Genomic DNA, 26654 nt, shown 5'->3' on the forward strand with positions numbered 1-26654 from the left:
GAAAGCAGGTTAGCGGGGTGGGGAGGGAATGGGATTTTGCAGTAACCTTCCCTCAAGAGTGAGGAGGGAATGGGGATTATGCAGTGTCTTTCCCCTACCACATCCACCAAGCCACACCCACCAAGCCATGCCACACCCACCAAGCCACGCCCACAGAATTGGTAGTGAAATTTTTTTGAATCCCACCACTGAACCAAACCAGTTCTTATTTTAGAAGAAATAAACACACATACACATGCCTAATTTATTTCATTATTTTATGTTCCACCTGACCAAGATGATGTAGCTGAAGGCATCTAAACAATTGACCCATTAATGTGAGGTCAGTTAGTTCCCAACTGGATAGGTTACTCAGTTTTGCTATGCTAGTGCATTAACTGTGGAGTCACAGTTACATGATTTCTCTGTGTGTCCTGTTTTCTTTATAACAAGCACCCAAATAAAAGAAATGCTTTTTAAAGAATACATTCCGTCTCTGTTTGGTTTTACTCTCCCCCACCCACCCTGTGGATTTTCATGAGCACGGAGGATTAGCATAAATCCCAAAAGATACCCTTTTTAAAAAAGATAGATTAGAGCAGCCTGATTCTTTGACATTATCTTTTTTTTCCTACCTACAAAGCACATGCAGGCAAGCTCTACATTAGTTGCCCATCTGTCTGTCTCTTTCTCTCCCTCACCTTATTTGCATAGAGAGATTTTTATGTATGCATTTCTTACCCAGCCTTTATTCAACCATTTTCTATGGGACACATTTTTGTTTGTTTTCAATTAGTAGGATTATTTTGCTTGCTTGCTTTCTCTCTCTCTACAGCTGTTAAGTTTCATCCTTGAGAAATGAAGATTCATCCTGAATGAAACGATCTATGATTCATAGATTTTGGTATATATTTCTTTCTTCTCATAAACACTGATAATATTTTGTAGGGAAGACTGATGGATATCATATAGAAAAGTAAAGCAATCAAATTATGGGATATGTTTTAGCATTATTCTTCCTTCTTATTTAATCCAATAAAAATGCATTTTAAAAAATCTATAGTTTTATTCAGGTAAACCTCCCCACACTTCTACCCCTAAATGTCAAGGAGTTTGATTGCATTAAGGTGACCAGGATCTACTTTTCTTAAAGAGAAATACCACATTAAAGAGAAAAGGTCATTTGAAGGACCATCTCGTTCCTATTACATCCACCCATCCCATCAGGTCCAGCAGAAGGGTTGTATTGAAGTCCTGTCAGCTTTGATGGGTGATCTCCAGGAAGAGAGACTTTTCTGTGGTGCCACTCACCCTTTGCCCACGATGAGATTAGCTCCAACCCTGTTGGCTTCCTGGAAGGCCTTCAAAACTTAGAATAACAGAGTTGGAAGGGACCTTGTCCAATCCCCTGCTTAGGCAGGAACTTGGTTTGGTTACCAGGCTTTGGGATCCCATAAAAACATCCATTAAATGGATGCTATAAGCTTGATTGCATTCTTCCCTATCTTTTGTTAATATGCTGTAGGTTTTAACTCTTTTAACTGTTTTAATCCCGTGAGATCTGAAGCAGTAAAGGAGGAAATACAGAAGAAGAAATGGACAAATTAGATCATTTTGTTTTAATGGTGTAAGCTGCCCGGGGTCATATACATGTCAGAAGGGCAGCTGTATAAATGTAATAAATAAATTGTGAAACTGATGAAATATTAAGCAGCACAGTTCCAACACTGGTGGTTTTGACAGAGTTAACAGGGTTTTCTCATACAACAGAAATTGATCAACTGATGTACTTCAGGTTGTTTATTGATACTGTAGTAAATATGTACTGTAATTATTTTATATAGTCTAATGCACTGTCTGTATTTTTGACATTGCTTTTCCATCTGACCCAAAGTTGCCATTTTCTTTTCCTTATTTCCATAAGGATATACACACATGTGTGCATGTGTATATCGTACCTTGCATTAGAAAAGTGGTATTACTGATAAAAATGTTATTCCATTTTACGTGCTTTCATTTTTTTTATACAATATAATAAAAACCATCAAAATTCTTGTTCTAACACTTCTTTGGGAAAATCCTTATACAAGTTATAATTCCAAATGCCTGGGTTTTTTTGTATTTTTGTAAAAAGATACATTTCGCTTTCATTTGATTCTTTGCCTTCTTGCAAATGTGGTCATCTCTTCATTTTTCCAAGTGTTCATTTTCAACAGAGTGGCTGAATCTTTCTCATCATTAATTAATATTATCTTGCTGTTTGTCACATGTTTAATTCAACTATAGCTCTTCGTGGCTGCTTGTATTTTACCGAGTACAATATTAGCAAAAAATGTGGTCAAGGAGGTTCAGCATTTCAGCTTCAACTTCAAGTTAAGCTTCTCCACCTTCGAAGTCATTGCCTGATTTCTGGGCATCAGCCGTGACACTAACCCACCTGTCCTATAGTGTGGCATTTATTTATTAGCTTAATTTATTTCTCCATCCATTTGCACAACTGCCCAACTCACAATGGCAGCTTTGGGCAGCTAACGTTAGATTAAGAACAAAGAAACAAAGATGATAAAATTTTACAAAGAAAAACCAAATGCTCTCTTAAATGGCTCCAGAGCACAGTCATGTAATGTCTCAGCCCAATACCCAATCTAATTGGTTCAGGGTTGTCTCTATACTGACCATTCCCAGAAGTCTGTAGCTGTTTCTAGTTATCCAGGTGGGCGGTGGAGGTGGGTGCTGTTATGGTGAGCCCAGATCAATAGGTCAACCTGGCCAGGTTAGTTAGAGACACACAAGAGACTTCCAACAGCCTGGAATTTGACTTGAGCTTTGCAATTTCATCCCAAAGTTCAGCCTGAGATGATCCTTACCTGTGAAACCTTGTTATCAATGGAGTTTGTATTCTCTACCCTCTTTAATGTCTTTATAGTTTAGAAGTGACTCACTTTTGTAATTCCATATCAGAGGAGAAGCCCTTTTCAGCTGAACTGATCCAATCAGGGTTCCTGATGGAAGCAACCAGGACATGGATTTCCAGGTACAATTTGCGGCTTGCTGCCAGGGAGTTTGAGCTCTTCACCTGAAGAGATAGCCTCTGGAAAAAGGCAGGACACTACAGCTCTTTCATCTCTTGTTCAAATTGTTTAGAAGACAAATTCTGAAAGGGATGTAGTTAACCAGACAACTAAAGCTGGGAACCAGTGATATTTAAAAACAGCAACACTAGGAGCAAATTGCTTATCCTAGCAGCACATTGGCAAAGCAGTTTGCTGAGGAGAAAACAGCATTAAAGTCTTGTGAAAGTACCACACTGCAGAGAAAGGTGGTGACAATTATTTCAATTGCACCTCCAAGGCTGAATTGTTTTTGCCATAAATTTGCCAGAATGATTACAGAAAAGATCAGGATAAGCTATAGTCAAAAGAACAATATATCGGGGTGGACATTGGAGGAGCACACAATACTGCTTTTCCAAATTAGACCACATTGTGGTCTCTCAGCAATTTGTAATCTCCAAAGAAGCTAAGGTAAATTGATGTTTAAGTCCAAGAGAAGTGAGGAATGTGTTTAGCATAAAGGGGCATTAATAGTTGCAATTACTTTAGATGATTTGCAGGAGCAGAATAGTTGGTGATGGGGAGAATGCACAGCTTCTTATTGGGAGCTGAAACTGTGAGAGGTGCATGGAGGTGTTTGGTGGTCCTGGCTGGAGTAGTTGGGGACCAACAATGGTGGAGTGTCTGGAGGGGTAGCAACAAACTGTGGTGGTGCAGCCAGTTGGAGGCACAGCAGTGGACTGCCAGGCAATGATGCAGCACTGCTGGGGTCTCCCTGGATGGCAAAAGAGTGGAGTGGCAGCTGGCAACAATTTCTCTGCTGCAGGGATATGAAAATAGTGGACTGGCTGTTGGGGGAATTTGGTGGTGCTGCAAATTAGTTGTTTTTTGCTCTGCTGACAAGTGGTGCAGGGACAGGTCCCAGAAACATGGCAGGTGGCATGGTAGAGCAGGCTACAGAGCTTCTCTGCCCTCCATCTTGGAGCTACACAAGGGGAGACAACAGAGAAGACAGAGGCTTACTGCACTGGTGGACTGCAGGTGTATATGATGGCCATTCCTGGATAGGGGTTCCCCTCAGGAGTGTGGGGGCCTCTATTAGCTGGGCACTTACAGGTAATGGGAGCTGGAGTGAGTCAGCAGTGATATGTGAAAGCTGACTTGTGTCCCTTCAGCTGCTGCTTGACTTGTCACATGAGTCATTGGCCATTTTAGTGGCTTTCTATCTTTGTTTGGACCACATCTGCCTGGAGTCTGCAGCAGGGGTGGGATTCAAAAATCCCAGCAACTGGTTCGCTGCCTAATTGCTGGGTGGGAATGACTATGGTGGTGTGGCCTACTGGAACTTCCTGTTTTAGGCTTCCGGTGGGCCTCCAGGGCCTGAGGAGGCTGTTTTTGCCCTCCCAAAGGTCCAAAGGTTTTCCCCAGGCCTCTGGGAGGGTGAAAACTGCCGGGTCTCTGGAGGCCCACTGGAAGCTGGAAAGAAGCCCGTTTCCGAACTTCCAGAAGGCCTGTTTTTCCCTTCCCAGAGCCTCTGTGTGGACCCTGCACTTACCTCCATTGAAAATGGGCTGCGTTGAGACTCCCGGGAGGGGAGGGGATAGATGGGCAGGGCCAGCTCGTCGATTGAATCAGATGTAATTTTAACATCTGATTCTCCCAAACCAGTCTGAACCGGTAGAATCCCACCCCTGTTCTGCAGGAGATGAAGATCCCAAAGTAGTTGGACTGGACAGTGTTCACAGCTGCTGGTACTCAAGTTGAATTAGTTCTGCATCTGCCAACACCACTTTATAGGCTGAGATTTAGGGACTGTGTAGCTAGGCTTCTTACCACTCTGCAGTGAGAAACTGAACTTGGGGGGAGGGAATTTACCTATGGAGACCACTGCAAGTGAGGCTTCCCTATCACCTGGGTGAGAGCAGAGTGATGGGGGGAGGAATTGAATTGAATAAGGTAGAAAGGAGAGCTTGGTTTGAATGAAGGGGAGGGCCAGAGGATGCTGGTCTCTACTTTCCTGCTCTTGTTTGTTGGTGGTGAGTATCGGGACGGGGTCCTGTGCTTAACTTTGAGATCTGATTTTTGGAGCTTCTGCTGTTTACTGCCAGGTGGGCTTGTAATGAAGTCCCTCACACCCATGATCTGATCATGGATGAGAGAATCAACTGGCTTGCATCATCAAGACCTGGTTGGGCATTGGTGAAACGGATAGTCCCCTCTTTGAAATGTGTCTTTCTGGGTTTCAAGTAGGAGTGAGGGTATGGCTGTTGTTCTTCATGGGGCTCTGGGGGCCACTAGGAGCCCCACCATAGACATTGCCAGATGTGAGATTCTCTTTGTGAGGTTGGGCTGTAGGAATCAGTGGGGATTGCTGTTCACCTACCTTTCTCCTTGCCCTCTAGCAGCATCCTTGCCTGTACTCCTGTTCTCTGTATCTGGGTTGGGAATGGGGTTCCTTAGGTTTCAGGTTCTGGGGCAACTTGTGGTAGCCATGGACCATGATCCAGGTTCTGAGGTAGCATCGTTCATAGCCACCATGGTAGCTATGGACTTGGCCCCATTTATTAATAGTCCTACTTACACAGGGAGTCACACATTAGATCTGATGTTTGTCTCAGGGCAGTGGCATCATGATCAGGATTTGGAGGACATTTTCATAGAGGGAACATTCTCTCTTGGTCCTAGAGTTCTCTATAGCAGCCCCTCACCACAAGGAGGTGGAACCTATTTGGTCGTCTCCCCGCCCCCAGGTGCCCGATGGACCTATGAAGTTTCAGGGGATGTTTATGAGTTTTCCTGAAGCTCTGGCACCCTGTTTGGCAGGGGCCCTTGTCACAGTTTGGAAGGAGCAGGTGACAGGGCCTGTGCAGACTCTCATGTCCGTGGATTTCATAGAGCACCATGGTTTACCAAGTAGAGATGAAACAACACCAGAGATACCTAGAGCATTGCTGCAAGAAGACAAAGTGCAAGGCTGAATGGGCACAGAGACTCCAATTTCCTTACAGATATAATTCAAGGTGCTAGTTATTATCTTTAAAGCGCTATATGACACAGATCCAGGTTATCTTTAAGAGCACCTCTCCCTAGGGACAATTGCCTGTACTACCAGATTGGGTAGGGTAGGCATGTTCCTAGACACCCCGCTTCCAAATGTTGTCATCCTCTAGGACCTAAGCAGCATGTCTATTCCTTAGCAGCCCCTATCTTATGAAAGCCCTTTCCTGTTGAGGTTTGGGAGGTCTCCCACCTTTTAACTTTCCAAAGACCACTTAAAATTTGGTCCCCACCGCCAACTGTTGGGATAGATTATATGAACTTGTTGTGGGCTGCATGTAAAAGTTAGGCAAGGTTTGGTTTGGTTTGATTTGGATCTTTGCAGTTTTAATATTTCTGTTGTGCATAAATGTTTTGGTTGTGAGCCACCCTGAATTTGGAACAAGATGGGTGGTTATATGTGTGCTTTAAACAGATTTCAAATCATTTTCTGGGAAATGTGATCATTTCAGTTTTCAGACAGTATATATTGTTATAAATATTTGTCCTTGGGAGTAAGTATGAAACAAGCTGCCTTTTTGTTGTGGAGCAGCGGAGGAACGAGGCTGAGCCAGAGTGAAACGCAAAAGACTTTATTGCAATGAATAAAGGGTTGCCGCGTCTGCCTCCTAACTAGGCAGGTTAGCTGGCGGCAACGGGGCTGGCACTGCTCGACAGCCGCCTTTTATGGCCGGCTGTCAAACGGTGCCAGCCAATGGGAGCGGCTGGTGCTCCTGCTCAAACAGTGGACCTGGTTGGGGACTCCAACCAGTCCCAAAGACATAACACTCCTTTCCCCCAGCTGGGAGCATGCATAGTCCTTCAGGTAAGTTGGTTGTCTGCGCTGGCGGCAAGAACGTTGCAACCCGGGCAGGTTGCTGGCTGGCGTCAAGTCCTTGCCCCCAGGAATCGTCTCGGAGGTTGTTGGGGAGTGGGCTCGGTCCGGTGTGGTGCTCTGTGAATTAGGTAAGTCCCCCTGTTCGGGCTGACCTTGGCGAGTCGCTTGGTCCGTCCGGCAGACAGGTTCGCTTGGCTGCTGGCTCGGTGTCCCTTGTTGCTAGCTCGGGCCCTCCAGCAAACTCTCTTGGTCGATCGGATCCTGCAGGGAGCTTCCGTCTGGGTAGGCTGGTACCGGCAGGGAGTCCTCGGTGCTAGGAGGTTGTGCTGGGTTGGTATCAGTTGTGCTTCTCCATCGCCTTCTGAGCTGGTCCACGTGTCTACGCCACAGGCGTCCATCTTCCAGGAGGACCCTGTAGGATCTAGGACCTGTGACTGACACAACTTGACCTGGTACCCACAGAGGATCCCCTGCATAATTCCTGGCATACACCTGGTCATGCAGGGCAAAGTCCCTGACCAAACTGTCAGATCCTAAAGGGGTGTCTGGGCAGTAGTGGGGGTGCAACCTGTCCAGGGTGGTCCTAAGGCGCCTCCCCATCAAGAACTTGGCAGGGGATTTATTTGTAGCGGTGCATGGCGTCGTATGTTGGCTCAGGAGGTAATGTGACAGTTTGGAGTGCCAGTTTTCCTGGCCAAACCTGGCAAGTGCCTCTTTTGCTCACCTGACTGCCCTCTCAGCCATCCCGTTGCTAGCAGGGTGAAAGGGGGCTGTAAGGATGTGTCTGATGCCCAAGTTGGCAACGTACATGCTAAACTCACACGACGTGAACTGGGGGCCATTGTCAGACACCAGCGTGTCAGGGAGCCCATGGGTAACGAAGAGGCGGGTCAGAGCCTTAACGATTGCTTGAGTGGTTGTCGAGGGTAGTAGGGCTAAGTCTATCCATTTGGAGTAAGAGTCTACTACAACCAAGAAGGTCCTGCCATGTACTGGTCCAGCCAGGTCGATGTGCAGGCGAGACCAAGGACCACTAGCACTCTCCCACTTGGTAGGCGTAGCTGCTGGTGGGGCAGCCCTGGTTTCTTGGCAAGGTTGGCATGAGCTTACCCAGCTGGAGATTTGGGCATCCATGCCGGGCCACCAAACGTAGCTGCGGGCCAGAGCCTTCATCCTTACGATGCCTGGGTGGCCCTCGTGAAGTACCTTCAGGATGGGTACACGAAGAGTGGCTGGGATGACTACCCTTGTCCTCCACAACAGACATCCTTGTAGTTTCGACAATTCCTGCTTACGGGTTTTGAAAGGAGCAAAGTCAGCAGTGTATTGCGTTTCCGGCCACCCCCTTCCCACCCAGTCCATAACTTGGGCAATTATTCTGTCTTTTTTTGAGTGCGCAGCAATGTCCTCGGCTGTGACCGGCAATTTAAGTTCATTAACTTCAAAAATGGCATGAACAGGTGCTGCGTCTTCGACTGGGACTGGTAGGGGGCAGCGACTCAGGGCATCGGCGTGACTCAAGTTTTTTCCAGGGCGATGCACCAACTTGAATGAATAAGCGGCCAGGAACAAAGTCCACCTGGTCATTCTAGGTGATAGTACCTGCGGGGTTTGCTTATCCCCTGATAACAGCCCCAGGAGTGGTTTATGGTCAGTTATAAGTTCAAAATGGTGCCCAAACAAAAATTCATGAAACTTTTTTACTGCAGCTACTGCAGCCAAGGCCTCCTTATCTATTTGGCTGTAGTTCCCCTCTGCAGTAGAGAAGGTCCTAGAGAAGAAAGCAATTGGTGCCTCGGAACCGTTGGGAAGCCTGTGGCTCAGAACAGCCCCAATCCCAAAGGGGGATGCATCAGCAGCTAGGACCAGGGGAAGTCGTTGATCATATTGGATTAAAACTGCATCAGATGTGAGTAAGGATTTGACTGCCTTGAAGGCATGGGCTTCTTTGGGTCCCCAATGCCAGGGGGATTCTTTGTCTAACAGTCTGTGTAAGGGTTCAGCAATAGATGCTTTGTGCGGGAGAAATGAAGCGTAAAAGTTTAGTAGCCCCAGAAAGGCTTGGAGCTCCGTCTTGTTAGTTGGTGTAGGCGCCTCATGGATAGCCTTTACTTTGGATTCGATTGGGTGAATGCCAGAGGCATCTATCCTATATCCCAGAAAGTCCACTTGCCTAGTGGTGATGGCACACTTCTCCCTTTTAAGTTTGAGGCCATGCTGCCTAAACTTCTCTAGGACTGCTCTGACCCTTTGTATGAGCTGAGGTCTGTCAACTGCTGAGACTAAGATGTCATCGAAATAAGGGACAACCCCTGGGAGACCTTGGAGAATCCTTTCCATGAGTGATTGGAATATACCCGGGGCTACACTCACACCGAATTGGAGGCGTTTGCACTTGAATGCCCCTCTATGTGTGACTATGGTTTGTAATTCAGCTGTCTGATCATCAACAGGGAACTGTTGGTATGCCTGGGACATGTCTAATTTGGCAAAAATGGTGCCGGGTTCGAAGGTGTGTAACAGGTGTTGAATAACAGGGACAGGGTAGGCACTGACCTGCAGATAACAGTTGAGGGTGGTTTTATAGTCTGCGCAGATTCTTAAACTGCCATCTTTCTTGAGTGGGGTGACTATGGGGGTCTCCCATTTGGCAAAGTCAGTTGGTTCTAACACCCCTTGCTTTAGTAACTTATCTAATTCTAAATCTAACTTGGGACGGATGGCGAAAGGCACTCTGCGTGGCTTAAGGTGAAGAGGAATTGCCTGGGGGTCCACAGAGAAGGAGATGGGGGTGCCAGAATAACAGCCCAGCTCGCTGCTAAAAACATCAGAGTAATCTGAGAATAGGGCGTCTACGTCAGAAGTTGAGACAGCATGGATCCCAGTTACACTAAGGCCGAGGGAGGGGAACCAATCTAGTCCCAACAGACTGGGGAGGGCACCATTAACAACCACCAAAGGCAAATGGCCTTTAAAGGCTTGGAACTGAACTAAAAACTTGCCTTTCCCGAGGACAGGGATGTTCTTGCCCTGGTAGTCCCGCAGTGTCAGGTGGCATCTCTGCAGCTTCTTCTTCGCAAATCTGGGATGAATCTTCTTTAGGGTTTCCCAGGAGATGATTGAAAGTGCAGATCCCGTGTCTACTTCCATCCTGCAGGGCTTACCTTCTAAAGAAACAGAAATACTGATTTTATTAGGAGTCTGGGAAGTTTGGTTAGCGTGGTAGCAGGTATAGCAGTCCTCCACTTGCCTTTGAAAATTAGTAGGTGGTGGAGGTCTTTGAGGAAAGGTTCGCCCTGCTTGGCAGATTCTAGCGAGGTGGCCTTTCTTTTGACAATTCAGGCAGATGGCGTTCTTAAACCTGCAGGATGCCCTAGAGTGGGAGCCCCCGCAAGCTAGGCAAATGGGAGGTTGCTTGGGGGCGAAGTTGTTTCTCTGCCCTGCTCCTACCTGTGAAGGCTTTTGTTGCTTAAGACGGTTAATGTCTGTTGAGTCTATGGGGTCTTCTTCAAGGGAAACTTCCTCTGAATGAATAGTGGAACTGCAGGGTTTTAAAGGAGTTCCTTGAATTTCAGCTGCTGATTGGGCAGAGAGCTCAGCAGCTTGGGCTTCCTCCACGGCTAAAGCTAGGTTTAAGTCCTTTTTTGCTAGCAAACGTCTTTGAAGCCTAAGGTCTCTAACCCCACAGACGATCTGGTCTAATAACATGTCTTCTAGGTAGTCTCTGAAACCACACTGTAAGGCAGCTGTCCTCAGAGCTGCCATATACTCATTAATTGACTCTCCCTCAGCCTGCCTTCTAGTTCTGAAAGCATATCTCCTGGCTATCTGGGATGGTTTAGGTGAGTAGTGGTTGGAGAGGATCTCTTGGAGGGGCGACTAGTGCTGTAGCGGTGTCAAAAACCGCAGCCCCACAGTAGCTGAGGAAGTAGGATTTTTTCCTGTGTTCAGCAGCATCTGCTAAACCGATGGCATCGAGGAAGTAGCTGAAATGGTTTTTGTATGAGTCCCACGTTTCCTCGGCTGGCTTGAATGGTGGGAATGTCGGATTGGCATTCATTTTTTGAAGCGGCAGGGTTCGTCCCCTTCAGTCGTGATTCAAAATTCGCGCTCTTAGAAGAGCGCTAGCGGCTGCGCTTATCAGGCGGTGTCTGTCTCTCCGGCTACGGAGGCTTTTTGAATTTCGCGCCCTTTGTGAGCGCCGGCGGCTGCGGCTTCAGCGCCCGTGGCTTCGCTCTTAGTGACTACAGCTCAAAAACTACGGACGCTTTTTTGAATTTCGCGCTCTTTGTGAGCATCGGCAGCTGCGGCTTCAGCGCCCGTGGTTTCGCTCTCAGTGACCACAGCTCCTCTGAATTTCACGTCTGGCAGCCTTCGATCGCATCCCACCCTCGTCGCCAGTGTTGTGGAGCGGCGGAGGAATGAGGCTGAGCCAGAGTGAAACGCAAAAGGCTTTATTGCAATGAATAAAGGGTTGCCGCGTCTGCCTCCTAACTAGGCAGGTTAGCTGGCGGCAACGGGGCTGGCACTGCTCGACAGCCGCCTTTTATGGCCGGCTGTCAAACGGTGCCAGCCAATGGGCGCGGCTGGTGCTCCCGCTCAAACAGCGGACCTGGTTGGGGACTCCAACCAGTCCCAAAGACATAACACTTTTGTTTTGGAGTTAGGAACAAAAAAGACTCACCCGAAATTTTCTATCAATTTGTTTCAGTTGACTCATAAAATCATAGACTCATGAGGCTGGACTGGGCATCAGCCAACTTGGGCATCACTAATTCAAATATATTCCCTCAGGTGAAACACTGCCTTAAGACTCTCATTTTCTGAAGTTAGGGCCTGTATCTATCGAAAACAAGATGTCAGAAGAGGAAAACTAGAGAAACTGCAGGTGGTGTCTTGTAGGAAAATAGGATTGGGGACAGAAAGCAGGGGAAGAATGAAGGTTAGAGCTGTATTGGAGAGAAAGATAAGAGATAAAAGAAGCATGAAGAAAGTGTATTAATTGTTTCAGCCCAAACCTGGTGTATAGATCTTTGGTTAAAATTTATTTTTTGCCCTGTTGATTTACACCAGAGTTGTCAAACTTGATTTCATTGAGGGTCACATCAGGGATGTGCTTGACCTTGGGGAGCTGGGGTGGGCATGGCCAGCTTGATGTCACTCATGTCGGGGGCATCCGTGGTGGCCCAAGTGCTCTGCCAGTGAAAACGGGCTCCTGAGCTCCGTTTTTGACTGGGGCAGCCTTCTGCCAGCGAAAAGAGAGCTCAGTTTTCTCTGGCAGAGTTTCTGTGGGCCGGTCCTTCCAGGGTTGCCCCACAGGCCATATCTAAGCACCCCATGGGCCAGTTCCAGTCCCCGGGCATTGAGTTTGACTTCCCCGATTTACACCCACACCCACACACAAACACACACTTCACTTACAAATTCTGTGTGGCTTAAAACTAAAGCAAGGTATAAAAATAGTGAATGTAACTTACTTAAACTTGTTTCTTAATTTTTTAAAAAATTAAGAAACAGCTACCTTACATTTTCAGATAAGCTATAGGGCTGTTGAACAACCCCTGCCTTTTGTGAATAAGGTGGATATTTACATTTCCTCCAGGAAGGAAGACTCCGTACTGTAACATCTCTCTCATTTCGAGAGATAGTTGCTACAAGAAAGACTCTTACATTGTTATCCAAGCTTTGGCTGGAATTCATCCCAGCCACTTCCCCCCATTTTTTTACAACTGGGAAAAAGTGCTTTTAATGAACCCGAATCGCCAAAGAAGTTTCAAACACACTTTATACCTTTGTATCTTCAGTGGTTTCATACCGAGAAACAGTGTGACAGAACAGCAAAACGAAAGAAATCTATATTCAAACACCCCCCTGGCCATAAAAATATCTAGATGACTTTGACTGCTCCCCCCACCAGAGACTTGGTTGCTTTCCCTTTTAGAAATCTCAGAAGGCTGCTACAGAAAAAAGAATCTATCTGGTCACTAGAATACACATCTATCAATATATAATTTCAGGAGTTTTAACAAAATAAGCCAGATGTGTAAGGCTGTGGTGATGATACTTCAAATGTATGCATCCTTCACAAAAAGAGATTTCTTCCAAGAACAAAGGCATGCACCACTTTTCATCTTGTTCCTTCTCCTCCTCCGAAATTAGATGTGACCTTTCCCATGCTGACGGCTGCCCCATGTAAATTGAGTAGCAATTTGTATTTTTAAATGAACCTGCTTTTCCAAGAGCACCCTGGGGGAGATTTCTATCACTGTTTGCTTTGTATTACTGTGATTGATTGGCGCAACACAGACCTTTGCCCACATGTCAACAAATACCCCCAGCGGACCGAAGCCTTCTTATTTGTTTCATTAGAAAATCTACTGTGAGAGCAAACAGCTCATTTTCCAGTGTAACATTCTGATGCAGATGGTAGGCCTGATTTGTGGGCAAGGAGAGAATAACGCAAAAGATTGGCAGCAACTGACTTCTTCTGCAGAAGTGTCATTGTACACGTTCACTTGTAGAGTTCCGTCTGTAAGCTGCTTTGGAGCAATCAGATTGTTTAGACTAGCAGGTCAGTCAACAATGAAATTGATGGTTGTCATTTTACAAATGGGGAGTAAAGACGAAAGCAAAAAAAAAAAAAGTTTATTTCCCCAGAAAGAAAAAGATAGATCTCCATTTTACAGCCTGTGAAAAAAATCTGGATAATTTTTAGAGGGCAGCAAAGAAATATGGAAAATTCTCTGCTGCTTCCATTCTTTTGTTTTTAATCGTCATAAGTGTGAAAATGATCATAAGTCACTCTTTTCTGTGCCATTGTAATTTTGACTGATCATTAAACAAGCTATCTGTAAATGAAGGACTACTTCTAATAATGTATATGCAAGAAACATACACACAGAAAAAAATTAAGTCCTTGAGCTTTAAAATAATACATCCTAGCCACAGTCACAGAAACACAAAGTGGTTAATTATATAAAATGATAACTCACCAACGGATATCTTAAAACAGGCTTTATTTGCAAAAGGAATGTAGCTTGTATGTTTAGCCTGGATTTCATAAACTGTAAAATTTCTATGTGCATGATCATACAGATTACAGAATCATTCTATCATATAGATTAACAGAGTTGGAAGGGACCTTGCAGGTCATCTAGTCCAACCCCACCCACCCACCCAAGCACCATTTTTGACAGATGGCAGTCCAGTCTCTTCTTGAAAGCTTCCAATGATAAAGCTCCCACAACTTCTAAAGGCAAGCTGTTCTATTGGTTGATCGTTTTCACTGTAAGTAAATTTCTTGTTCAATTTCCATCCATTATTCCTTGTCTGGCCTTCAGGTGCTTTGGAAAATAACTTGAACCCCTCCTCCTCCGCTCTCTGTGGCAGCTCCTCAAATATTGGAAGACTGTTATCCTGTCTCCCCTGGTCCTTCTCTTCACTAGACTAGCCATGCCCAGTTCCTGTAACCGCTCATCGTATATTTTAGCTTCCAATCCCCTAATCATCTTGGTTCAGAGGTGGTATTCAGCTGGTTCTGACCAATTCTGGTAGTGGAAATTTTGAGCAGTTCGGAGAACCGGCAAATCCCACCTCTGACTGGAGATTTTACAGCAAGGGTCTTCAATCCCCTGCCACACCCACCAAGCCACGCCCACAGAACCAGTAGAAATAAAAATTGAATCCCACCACTGTCTTGGTTGCTCTTCTTTGTACTTTCTAGAGTCTCAACATCTTTTTTATGGTGTGATGTCGAAAACTAGATGCAGTACTCTAAGTGGTTTTACTAAGGCTTTATGGAATGGTATTAGTACCACCCTTGATCTCGATTGTATTCCTCTATTAATGCAAATTAGGATTGCGTTGGCTTTTTTGGCTGCCGCAGAATCATGTCATTACTCGTATAGGAGAAACAATCGCTGATGCATTCCTACAGTAATATGGGATATTTATATTCACCACCAGAAAAGGAATACTGCATTCCTCAGTCAACTGTATTAGAATCACTGACATATATCTTGAAGTAATGTTTTGTTAAGACCAACTGGTGACTTTCTTGATTGTTTACTGAGTATGCAGCCAGCAAATTCTGAGCAACTCTGTCCCTATCAATAACATTATTTAATGGTTTGCCTCCCCCTCACCATCAGTATGGAGTTCTCCTTACCAGTAATAGTTTGCTGCCCCCAAGGGGCTAAGAATAATATGAAACAGTGATTATATAGTAATCTGTATAACATAGAAGTCCCCATCGTCGTCCAAATGTTCTGGATTTTTACTCTTAGGATCAATTATCTTCAAAACAGCATTGTTGAGAAAGCTAATGCTGGATGGTTTCTACTATTATAGTTCCATATGGTGATATTATTATACTTTTATCGATCCATCTGCCTTGATAAATATGGGAATATAATGAAGTAGGTGTAAAAATGCACTTGTTTATGGAAGCAGAACTAGTTGCATCAAGAGCCATCCTGAGAACTGTCGATGAGCAAACACTATAGTTGCTTAAGCAAAATGGGTAGCAGTTGTCCTCTTTATATTTTTGTCGCGCTGTTGAACAATGTAGCTTTGGGGGAAGGGGAAACATTAAAATACATGAGGCTAATCTACATTACAACTGGCTGCGTGATTCTTCTGAATAAACAAAAGTTCAACAAACACACGATCTGCCTTGTTAGCACTCATTCTCCAAAGGACATCTGAAAGTTAGAGTCAAGATTTTGAAAACAAATGGGGAAAGCTTGAGATGGAAATTCCACATTTGCTTTTCACACTTTGTAATGATTTTATTTAATTATTTGACACACACACATACACACCCTTCCAGACAGCACAGACGGTTTATTTCAATTTATCCTCAAAATAACCTTGTAAGGAGAAATTGAGAACTGCAACTTGTCAAATGTAACTCAGGGAATTGAAACTACTGTAATCTCCTCAGGTCTATTACTTATCTTGGTGTTTGCCTTTCGCTTGATTTGTCTATTGCCTTATACGGCTTCGTATTCCCACTAGTTCTCTTTCTATCTCCTCTCCTCATTAACCATATTCTCCCCAGTATTCTTCTACAGAATTTGCACAATAACATCAATTCAAAGCAAATATTTTGTACCACTGCCATATTAACCATCTTGGACATACAGAAAGTTGCACAAAGTCATAAGGTAAAGATTACCCTCGTATATACGTGCTAGTTGTTTCCAGCTATATGGAGCAGTGCTCATCTCTGTTGCAAAGCCGAAGAGCTAGTGCTGTCCGAAGATATCTCTGTGGTCATGTGGCCAGCATGATTAATGCCAAAGGCACATGGAACACTGTTGCCTTCCCACCAAAGTGGTTCCTATTTTTCTACTTGCATTTTTACATGCTTTCAAACTGCTAGGTTGGCAGAAGCTGGGGCAAGTAATGGGAGTTCATTTCATTACGTGGCGCTAGGGATTCGAATCACCAAACTGCTGACCTTTCTGATCGACAAGCTCAGTGTCTTAGCCACTGAGTCACCGCATCCCCACACAAAGTAATACATACGTACAAATGTCTTTAATAACTGATGGATCTATGTTTTGCTACTTACGTTCATCCAACCTTTATTTATTTTTTTATAACTAACTCAAGATGGTGAATATATCTAATAATTCTTCCTCCTCCTATTCTCCCCACAACAACAACCTTGTGAGGGGAGTGAGTTGAGAGAGGGTGATTGGCCCAAAGTCACCTAGCTGGCTTTCATGGCTAAGATGGGACTAAAAATCATGGTCTTCTGCTATTATTAAAATATATTAATGCAGATACATATGTTTTGCACCTTTTCTGATTTCATTTGTAAATATTCTACATAAAAATACACATTGAGACATCAAAAGGAAGATTCAATGGGTTCTTCTATAAAAGATAACATTTCTTTAAATCGATATATAGAGACATGGCACGGTAGATCCACAAACAGTGCAATTTTCTGGCAATTAAATCAGCTCTAATAATTGGATCACTTCGGTAATAACTGTACCTGCTCTGATTTCCATGGAAAATTATGCATACAGTAGTAATTTTTCCTGAGAGACATTATAGCCTTTGCATACAATAACTGCATTCTTTGCTGATCAAGCTGAATGATATAGACTTATTAGATCAGGGTTCCCTTCCAAATGTGTTGGGATTACAATTACCAGAACTCTTATCAAGCATGATCATTGTAGCTTTACATACTGGGGGGAAGATGTTAATCAAAATGAAGAAAACTGCGTTGCTTCAAACATATTTTAGGATCAATTCTTCTGCTACACTACACCCTCTAAAGTTGCAATGGTGTTGGGTATTTTCCAGCCATGCATGGAGAAAGTCACTTTCCTTGCATAACCATAAGAGATCCAGAACTGAGCCCCATCTCCCAAACTCCATAGAGCTTTATCCATCTCTTCCCCAAAGAAGGCAGCAGTCGGGTGTGTGTGTGTGGAAATCCTGTAAAATAGGAAGAATGTAATAAAGTAATTAGCTTGAATTATACATATGTAGATCCAGTTGCTTGGGCCTGATAAACAGTCTATATAAACCATGAATAGGCCAGAGGATCTCTGATTATATGGAAATTTACTTAAGACTGCTCACGGATTGAAAAAGAAATACTGGCGTTTGTGGGAGACACTGTAAAACTCCACCTTATTACTGTCATTCACTGGTCATGTCCATACATATAGGTATGTCCTTCACATGCTGTACTGCAATCCTATTTAGCCCCAAAACTAGAAGTCAGATTCAGCCGGTTCGCACCAGTTCAGGTGAACCGGTTGTTAAATTACCACACACACACACACACACACACCGACTACACAACGGAGTGGCCAGCACAAGGGAAGGAGAAGGCTGCTTTTCCTCTTTCTTCTCCTTGCTCCTCCTCTTCCCCTCATGCCAGCCACTGCATTGTCTATTTCTCCATTGCAGCACAGCACCTAGAATCCACTTTGATAGTGGGTGGGTGTGTGATTTAACAACTGGTTTGCCCAGGGTCAGGTTGGCCATCGTGGAAGGCTCGGTCCCACATGTGCGATGGAGCTAGAGAATGGGAATGGGCTGCACATCCAACGACAGCCAACCTGACCCTGGGAGAACCAGTTGTTAAATTATTTGAATCCCAACACTGCCCAAAACTATTCATATTTGAATACATACATTGGTATTTCTTGAAATAGCTGATAGTATGCTGCAATCAGTAGGGTAATCCACATTAGCAGGGAACCAGAAGTGGAGTTAGGATTAGGTACTGCAGCTCTTGAGAGACTTACAAAATAAAACTCAATAGTGTTACACCTTAGTTACAATAGTCTAAAATATTACTATGCTGAACTTTGATCAGATCAACTCCATCCAAAAATGGAAGGAAATCTGTGGACTAGTGCTATCCAAATCAGTCATTTGCATCTGTCTCCATTTTTTATATCTCCTTCATAGTTTTGTGAGCTTCCTTTCCAATACAATTGATTTGGACAAAATGTATAACAAGCTACCCCATAGACTGTGACTGCAAAATCAGTTTACACCATGTTTGCAGTTCAAGTATGGATGCTAATCCATAATTTGCACTTATCAAATTATGATTAGCAAAACTCCTTGCTTCCTATTTTAAATCTAGCTGACAACAATGCTTTCTGGTTACATCAAGAATGGAGAAAAACCACTGTGTGTGTATAGAGAAGGTTGTAGCCAAGTGTCAGTCTTATGCCAAATCTAATTATCTTTTCTGCATGTCTTCTCATGTCTTCTCTCAAATTGATCCCAAAGAACAATAGGCAAGCTGTTGGCCTATCGAGCAGGGACCAAGATGTAGCTTTGATCACAGCAATAGAAGAGAAGAGATAAGTCTGGGAGGAGTTCCCGGGAACTATTATAGGCACTTCCAGAAACTATGCTGGAGGACTGATGAGAAGAATACATTCAATACTTTGAAATTCTTTGATAATGAAGAACAATAAACAACTTATTTCTCCTCCTACGTAGGATTCCCAGTGAAGCCTTTTTATTACATTTTTAATGCTCATACAAATTCTGTGAAGCAAGATTTCATTAAAAGTTACCTCCTTTGAAATAAAATGATTCTAGAGGTGTCCAATGCGCTCACTGATATAATAGGCTTGTTTTGCATGGTGCACCAATGACTTTAATCCAAATGTAATTTGCTAAAATGTGCTACACAATGAAATTGTAAAATAAAGCTTTAAAATGTCCATCAATTTCCATTTGCATTTTAAAAATTAAATTATGGGCATGAACTCAAAACAGAACATGTTGCAGATAGAAAGTACATGTGACATAGGGAAGTTCTTCTTACATTAATTTTCATTTTTAGTGAAATGAAGTTCAAAATTAAATTTGGATTGCAAATTACAGCTTTATATAGGCCTCCTATTACTGCCTAAGAAAAGCTGAGGTCCCCAAAGATGAAGCTAGTTTGTATCTGTAATAGGGCTCCAAATTCCATATGTTACTCTGGCAGAAAAATAAGTTGGCTAGGCCTTTATTATTCCCCTTAATAAAGAACCAGGATTATATTTGACTAGAATATCAACAGCCATGACAAGAAAACTTGTCAGGCAATAGACTCAAACTCAATCACAAGGATGCAGATGTTTTGTGTTTTTCTATTTATAAGAATCTCATTTGACAAACAGGTGTCAATATGCACAGTGAAGGTTTATCAATTGTTTTTTTTCCCTAAAAAATAAAGTACTCATTACTTGACCTTCCAAATAGTACTATTAATCTGTTTGGAGAAGTGATTGTGTAAACTGGTGCAATGCATTGACATTCATTCTGGGGCTGTTCTTTCCCTCAAATATCACTTTGCCAATCAATTAGATTCTTTCAGCTGATAAATATTTTACTGTTCAATTTGATTTGAAAAAAACATGCACAGGAATTTCCCAATGGCTTGCTTTGTCCATAATATGACTTTGCCTTTACTTATCATATTTGTTCCAAGAGTTGGACAACTAATCCGATTTAAATAGTAATGATGACCTTTCTGAGGACACACTGTTTTAGAACCAATTACACCAATTCCCTTTAAATAAATGTGTGAAAAGCTCAATGTAAATGATTTTTGAGGCATAATTAAGATCATAATTAAATTCATTTTTGGACAAATCACCATCTGGGTTTACTTATGGCAGAACATCATAAAGCAGGAGTTTCAAATCAACCTGGTCAAGTTTTGACACAGAGGTCAGAACCAAGTAAGGATGGTGGCACATTGTTTGGTTTTTACAATAGCCAGAAAAATGGGAAGCTTCAGTTTTGAATAGAGCACCAGCATGTTTTTCAGCAAAAGCATGGGTCCTCTCTAAATGTAACACAGCAGGATCTCTACACAACTGTTCTTCAAATATCAGAAGCCACAAATTCATCTGGTATGCCTGGAGTTGTTTATACAGAATAAGTGTTGTATAAGTTTTTGTTTTGTTGCTCTTCTTGAAGCTGTGTATGTTTAAATCTGAGGTGTTACCAATACTTAGTCATGTCCTCTTTGGGTTAGTCACCAATGTTGTTCTAAGGGTATTTTCAGTCATTTTACTTTTCTTAGTTCCTTAATAGAACAAGGAAGATACATGGGATCAGCAAAGCAAAGATCTACCAGGCGAAGACTGAACTGCATGTAAAAATGTTAGGGAATTTCTCATCTATCCTTTGGAATTTCCCCAGACCTGGAAAGACCAATCTAATTTCATTGTGGACATTCAGGGTTTCTGTGATTTATAGTTTGATCATAGCACAAGGCAGATATTAATATCCTCCATCTTCAGATTACATATCATCTAATGTCCAGATTACACCTGTGTCCACATATGTGTTGGGGTTGCATTTTCTTGTGTAAAGTCCATCATTAACCAGGGATACCAGTTCTGCCTTTATTGTAAGGTTACATTAATGGAATTTTGCAAAACTGAATTTATTTCTACCCTCCTTTCCTTTCACTTCAGAAAACTAGGGAGGGCCCCTTCTAAAACATTTCCTATATTACTTTTACATGTTACTCGTCTAGTGTCCATCTCTTCCTCCTGGCTCTCATATACCATTACAGAAGCCAGGATTAACATGCTTAGAAGTCAAGGCCTGCACCATTATGCTAGTTCCTCTTCTTCAGCCACACCCTACCAGAGCACTCTCCTCCCCTCATATATTTCCCTGTCATAGTGGTCTGAACTGAAGCCCTGTATCCTCACAACATAATGCAATTATATTGCAATTCAACTCTGGCTTCAACCCTCTAGACTTTCCAACATGCTCCAACTCAGTATCCATTAGATGAGCATTAGCCGCAAAGAACTTCTACAAGCCTAGCCTGGCTGTAATCATTCTCAATCCATTCATCCAGTGGTGGGATTCAAATATTTTTACTACCGGTTCTGTGGGCATGGCTTGGTGGGCATGGCAGGGGAAGGATACTGTAAAATCTCCAGTCAGAGGTGGTATTTGCCGGTTCTCTGAACTACTCAAAATTTCCACTACCAGTTCTCCAGAATTGGTCAGAACCTGCTGAATACCACCTCTGCATTAATTGATTACTTCCTCACTAAACTACATCCTTATGTAGACAAATCTGCAGTGACTCATCTCCTGCTAGAAACTTTATATTCACAGATTTATTTTTTTAAATCAAAGTAGGATTGTTTGCTTGTTTGCTTGTCTGCTTGATTGATTTATATGGGCACCCTCTCACTCTCAGTGAGGATGGATGGATAGTTTCTGGACCTCCAAAATGATGGTTAACAGACCTGAGTAAAAAGGTGAATTCTAAACCTCATTTAAAAAACTGCATGTGAAGAGGAAAATGTGAAGGTACAAATATTTATTAACTGAACTTCACAGCATAATATGTTGTATAAATTCAACCGATGTACAGTAACAATTTCCCACCAAGGAATGTAGCAGAAATCCTCTTCTAGCATTGCTGTTTTATATGAAAACTGGTTCTGTATTCACATCCACAAATGATTTTTATTGAAGACACAATGTAAATCAAATACCAATGGACTGCTGCACCTAGGAAAAGGTAAAAACAATGGTTCCCCCCGCACATACGTGCTAGTCATTTCTGGCTTCAGGAGCGGTGCTCATCTCCATTACAAAGCCAAAGAGCCAGCGCTGTCTGAAGATGTCTCTGTGGTCATGTGGCCGGAAGGTGCACGGAACACTGTTACCTTCCCACCAAAGTGGTCCCTATTTTTCTACTTGCATTTTTGCATGCTTTCGAAGTGCTAGGTTGGCAGAAGCTGGGACAAGTAACGGGAGCTCACTCTGTTACATGGTGCTAAGGATTTGAACTGCCAAAGTGCTGACTTTCTGATGGAGAAGCTCAGCGTCTTAGCCACTGAGCCACCGCATCTCTCTTGCACCCAGGTAAACTAGGTAAAAAAGAAACCAGTCTTTCTTTTCCCTTCTGTTATTTTGCTTTAAGAACTACAGTAGATAGAGTGTAAATATAAAATACAAAATCCACACAAGCAATGAAACAAAGGGGAATGTTGCTTTCTTTGTGGTTTCCCCCTTTTTTGAATGGAAAAGAAATGCTATCTCCTCCAAAACCTTGATATTGCTTCTGGAAGAAACATTTTCATAAAGTTAAATATCACCTCTCCCCATTAAGTTCACCGTAGCCTTCTATTTTGTCTTAACTCTCATATCTATAAATGCGGCACCTTGATTTTGCTGTATTCCTATCGTTTCCTAGGCCTAAACCATTACTCAGACCCAGAGCTAATTCACTAGCTGTCTTAGCAAATTCATCACTCTTATTGTGTCTGCTTCCAGCTATGTGGATTTGTAATAGATATATTTCATATTTCACTTCCATCTCATATCTCTTTGTCCTTTCCTAATCGCTATCCCCCGCTACGTTTGCCCTGGGTTCATATCTCCAGCACTCTGTTTAATTCAGCATTCAGAATGCCTTTATTTTGCCTGGATGCAATTTCATACCACCAACTTCTACAAGATACATTGCATTAAATAGGCTAAGTTGTATGAAGAACGGTTGTAGGAATTGTGTGTATCTAGACTAGTGAAAAGAAGAACCACCACAAAGCAGAGCGGGGCAGGTCAACCTATTTTCCAAAGCACCAGAAAGCAAGATAGGAAACAACAGATGGAAACTAATCAAAAAAGAGAAGCAACCCAGAACTAAGAAGAGCTTTCCTAACAAGAACAATTAACCAGCGGAACAGTTTACCTTCAGAAGTTGTGGTTGCTTCATCCCTGAAGGCTTTTAAGAAGAGATTGGACAGCCATTTGTCTGAAATGTTATAGGTCTCCTGATCGAGCAGGGGGTTAGACTAGAACACGGGTGTCAAACTTGATCGTGTCATGTGACATGTCATGACGTGTCATGACATTTTCTGCAGAGCCAGCGTGGGCATGGCCTGTGTGTGACGTATCCGGTCGACAGGCCACAAGTTTAACAACCCTGGACTAGAAGATCTCCAAGATCCCTTCCAACTCTGTTATTCTATCAATTAAATCTGTTAAATAAGCAAAACTTTGCATTTTATTCTTTTCCGCTTCTCTTTGTGCCACCCAAAATTTAATTTGGCTGTACTATTGCCTCAATGCCCAGGACCGAAGTAAACATTACAAGAAAGATATAGTAGAGCGTCGTTCTACTTGTCTCTGTAGTATTTGCTTTCTTTTTGCGGGGGTGGGGGGTGTCCTCCAAATGTGAGGGAATAGCCTCACATTGCTTCTACTAAACATGCTTCATCATGGAGTTAGTAGAATCTAATTTGAGTGCGACAACATTCTTTCCAACATTAATACAGGTAGTCCTCGACTTACGGCCGTAATTTACCCAACATTTCTGTGGCTAAGCAAGGCAGTTGTTAAGCGAGTTTTGCCCCATTTTACAGCCTTTTTTGCCACAGTTGTTAAGTGAATTGTTAAGTGATTTGTTAAATTAGTAACATGGTTTGTTAAGTGACTGTGGCTTTCCCATTGACTTTGCTTGTCAGAAGGTCACAAAAGATGAACATAGGACCTGGGGACACAGCAACATCATAAATATAAACCAGCTGCCAAGCAGAGGTGGTATTCAGAAGGTTCTGACCAGTTCTGGAGTTCGGGTAGCGGATATTTTGAGTAGTTCGGAGAACTGGCAAATACCGTCTCTGACTGGCCCTACCCCCATCTATTCTCTGCCTCCTGAGTCCCAGCTGATTGGCTGGGTCTTTTTTTGTTGATCTGCACAGAAGAACGGAGCTGGAAAGCAGGTTAGTGGGGTCTGGAGGGAATGGAATGGGGAGGGATTTTGCAGTATCCTTCCCCCAGGAGTGGGGAGGGAATGGGGATTTTATAGTATCCTTCCCCTACCACACCCACCAAGCCACACCACATCCACCAAGCCATACCTATAGAACCGGTAGTAATTTTTTTTTAATTTTACTGTTGCCAAGCATCCTAATTTTGACTGTGTGACAACAGGGAATGCTGCAGTAATCTTAAGTGTGAAAAACGCTTGTAAATAACTTTTTTCAGTGCTGTTGTAACTTCAAACAGTACTTCAATTGGAAGCAGTCCTCGAATTACAACTATTCACTTGGTGACTGAACAAAAACAGTCATTTGTCCATTTTGTTATGAAAAATTCTACAAATTCTACAAAAAGTCTACAAAGCATTTCCAATAGCTGTTCTAAGCGGGACAGCATTTCCCATCCACTCCCCACAATGCCCTGTGAAACAGACAAGACAATTGCGCAAGCAAGAATTAAGTGTAACCATCAATGAATGATTAAAGCCTGAAAATAAACCTATCAAACTTAGACTCTAAATTCCTGTTACATGTATCATTAGGAGCCCTAAGAAAACACATCTATTGTGCTGTCTGGCTATGCACCAGGAAACCTCCTTCCTCTCCTTGTCTTCCGTGTGGATAGAACACAACCTTTTCCGCACAATATAGGCAGTTCATGAAGACAGGAGACACACAAGCAAAATAAACAATAACAATGTCAACATGAGTGCAAATATTACTGATTAGGGAGGGGTTCTCGCAATTAAATCTCTCTGCAGGATTTCTGTGGCAGAAGCCACGGGAGAGGTGAATTCTATTATCAGAGTAAGGGAGCAGCTGTAAGATTTTATTTATTTTTATTTATTTATTTGATTCGTCAATCACTTACAAGATAATAGGTATAAGTATAAACATGAGTAAGAATACAGAAAATAGGTCCGAATAAATGGGGACAATAGGACAGGGATAGTAGGCGTGATGGTGCACTTAAGCATGCCCCTTACAGACCTCTTAGGAATGGGGTGAGGTCAATAGTGGATAGTTTGAGGTTAAAGGAGTTAGAGGAAGTAACAACAGAGTCACTACGATGTCTTACTAGATCCACGGAGCTTTTTATTAAAGCCTCGACTGGATTTAGGTAACTGGGACAAAACCCTAAAGAGACAGAACACCTCTCTGCTTCTAGAGGAACAGAAAGAGCTGGCATAGTTTTAAAAGTAGGCCTAGGGCCTAAATATCAGTCTCAAAGCAGTACTACAAACGAGTGCTTCACTTCAAGGAAGATTCAAGAGGCCTCCATTCCTCACTTCTTTATTATGACACGAAGTGACAGACTGTACAGTGCAGGTAGTCTGTGACTCACAACCATTCATTTGGTGATGGTTCAAAATTACAATGGCAGTGAAAAAAATGACTTATGACTGGGTATTTTTTTCACAAGGTCACTGCAGATCCCCAGGGTCACGTGATAAACAAAAAGAAATCAGATACTTGTAAAGGAGCTCATATGTATGAGGGTTGCAGTGTTGCAGGGTCGGGTGACTTTCTGACAAGCACAGTCAATGGGAAAGCCAGATTCACTTAACAACCACGTTACTAACTTAACAACTGCAGGGATTCACTTAATGGCAGTGGCAAGAAAGGTCGTAAAATCGGGTGAAACTCACTTAACAACTTTACAACAAAATTTTCGGGGTTCATTTTTCTCATCAATCGAGGGCTGTTGCATTGCTTTGCTTTTCTCCACTTGGCAAGATGTAAAAGCCAGAAAGGGCTTCTGGGTGAATGTAGTTCCTATGTGTTATGTCCTGAGGACTCTAGGAGTTCTCACTCAGGTCCACTCACTTTGTGTGGGCGTTCTTCCCCCTTTCCTCATTGGTTGGTTCTCCCCAGCAGCCAGCTATAAAAGCAGGCTGCGGGGTCCCACCAGTTGCTGATTGCTGCGAGCCAGTTCCAGGCGTGGCAAGCACGGTCAGCCCTTTATTGTTATAATAAAGTATTGTTGCACTCATGCTCTGGTTCAGCCTCTCATTGCTCAAACTTAACACTGGCGACGAGGATGGGATGGCGACCAGAAGCACCATGCAACCGCTGAGTCACTAGCCGCCGATCCGCAGCCCAGAGAGAGCGATCGGCCGGCGATAAGAGAAACGCTGATCCGCAGCCAGAGAGAGCGGTCAGCAAACAAAAAGAGCAAACAAAAAGAGCAAACGCTGATCCGCTGACAGAGAAAGCGGCCAGCAAGCGATAAGAAGCAAACGCTGATCCGCAGCCAGAGAGAGCGGTCAGAATCGAAAGTTAGAAGCGTCTGTAGCCGCTTGTTAGCCCAGCTACAGGGAAAGTGAAGCGCTGCAGCCGCAGCCGCTCAGTATCAGGCGCGAAATTCAAACGGTTGTCATTTGAATTTCAAACCTAAAAGGTACAGCACAGTGCTGTAGCCAGTCACTGACGCCCACACAGGCGCGAATCCAA

At 43.2% G+C, this 26654-nt stretch overlaps 1 long non-coding RNA gene across 1 annotated transcript in view; it reads left to right on the plus strand.

Moving 5' to 3' along the window:
- The first annotated feature begins 810 nt into the window (after positions 1-810).
- LOC148127783 (uncharacterized) overlaps positions 811-26654 on the plus strand; it is a 56116-nt gene continuing 30272 nt past the window's right edge. Inside the window, exons 1-2 of the long non-coding RNA XR_015741108.1 lie at positions 811-883; positions 2906-3013. This is a non-coding gene — a long non-coding RNA (uncharacterized LOC148127783). The remainder of the gene's footprint in view (positions 884-2905; positions 3014-26654) is intronic.

The sequence above is a fragment of the Pseudonaja textilis genome, chromosome 1, assembly GCF_049901715.1.
Source record: "Pseudonaja textilis isolate UNSWEBS1 chromosome 1, rPseTex1.2, whole genome shotgun sequence".
Classification (NCBI taxonomy): Eukaryota; Metazoa; Chordata; class Lepidosauria; order Squamata; family Elapidae; genus Pseudonaja; species Pseudonaja textilis.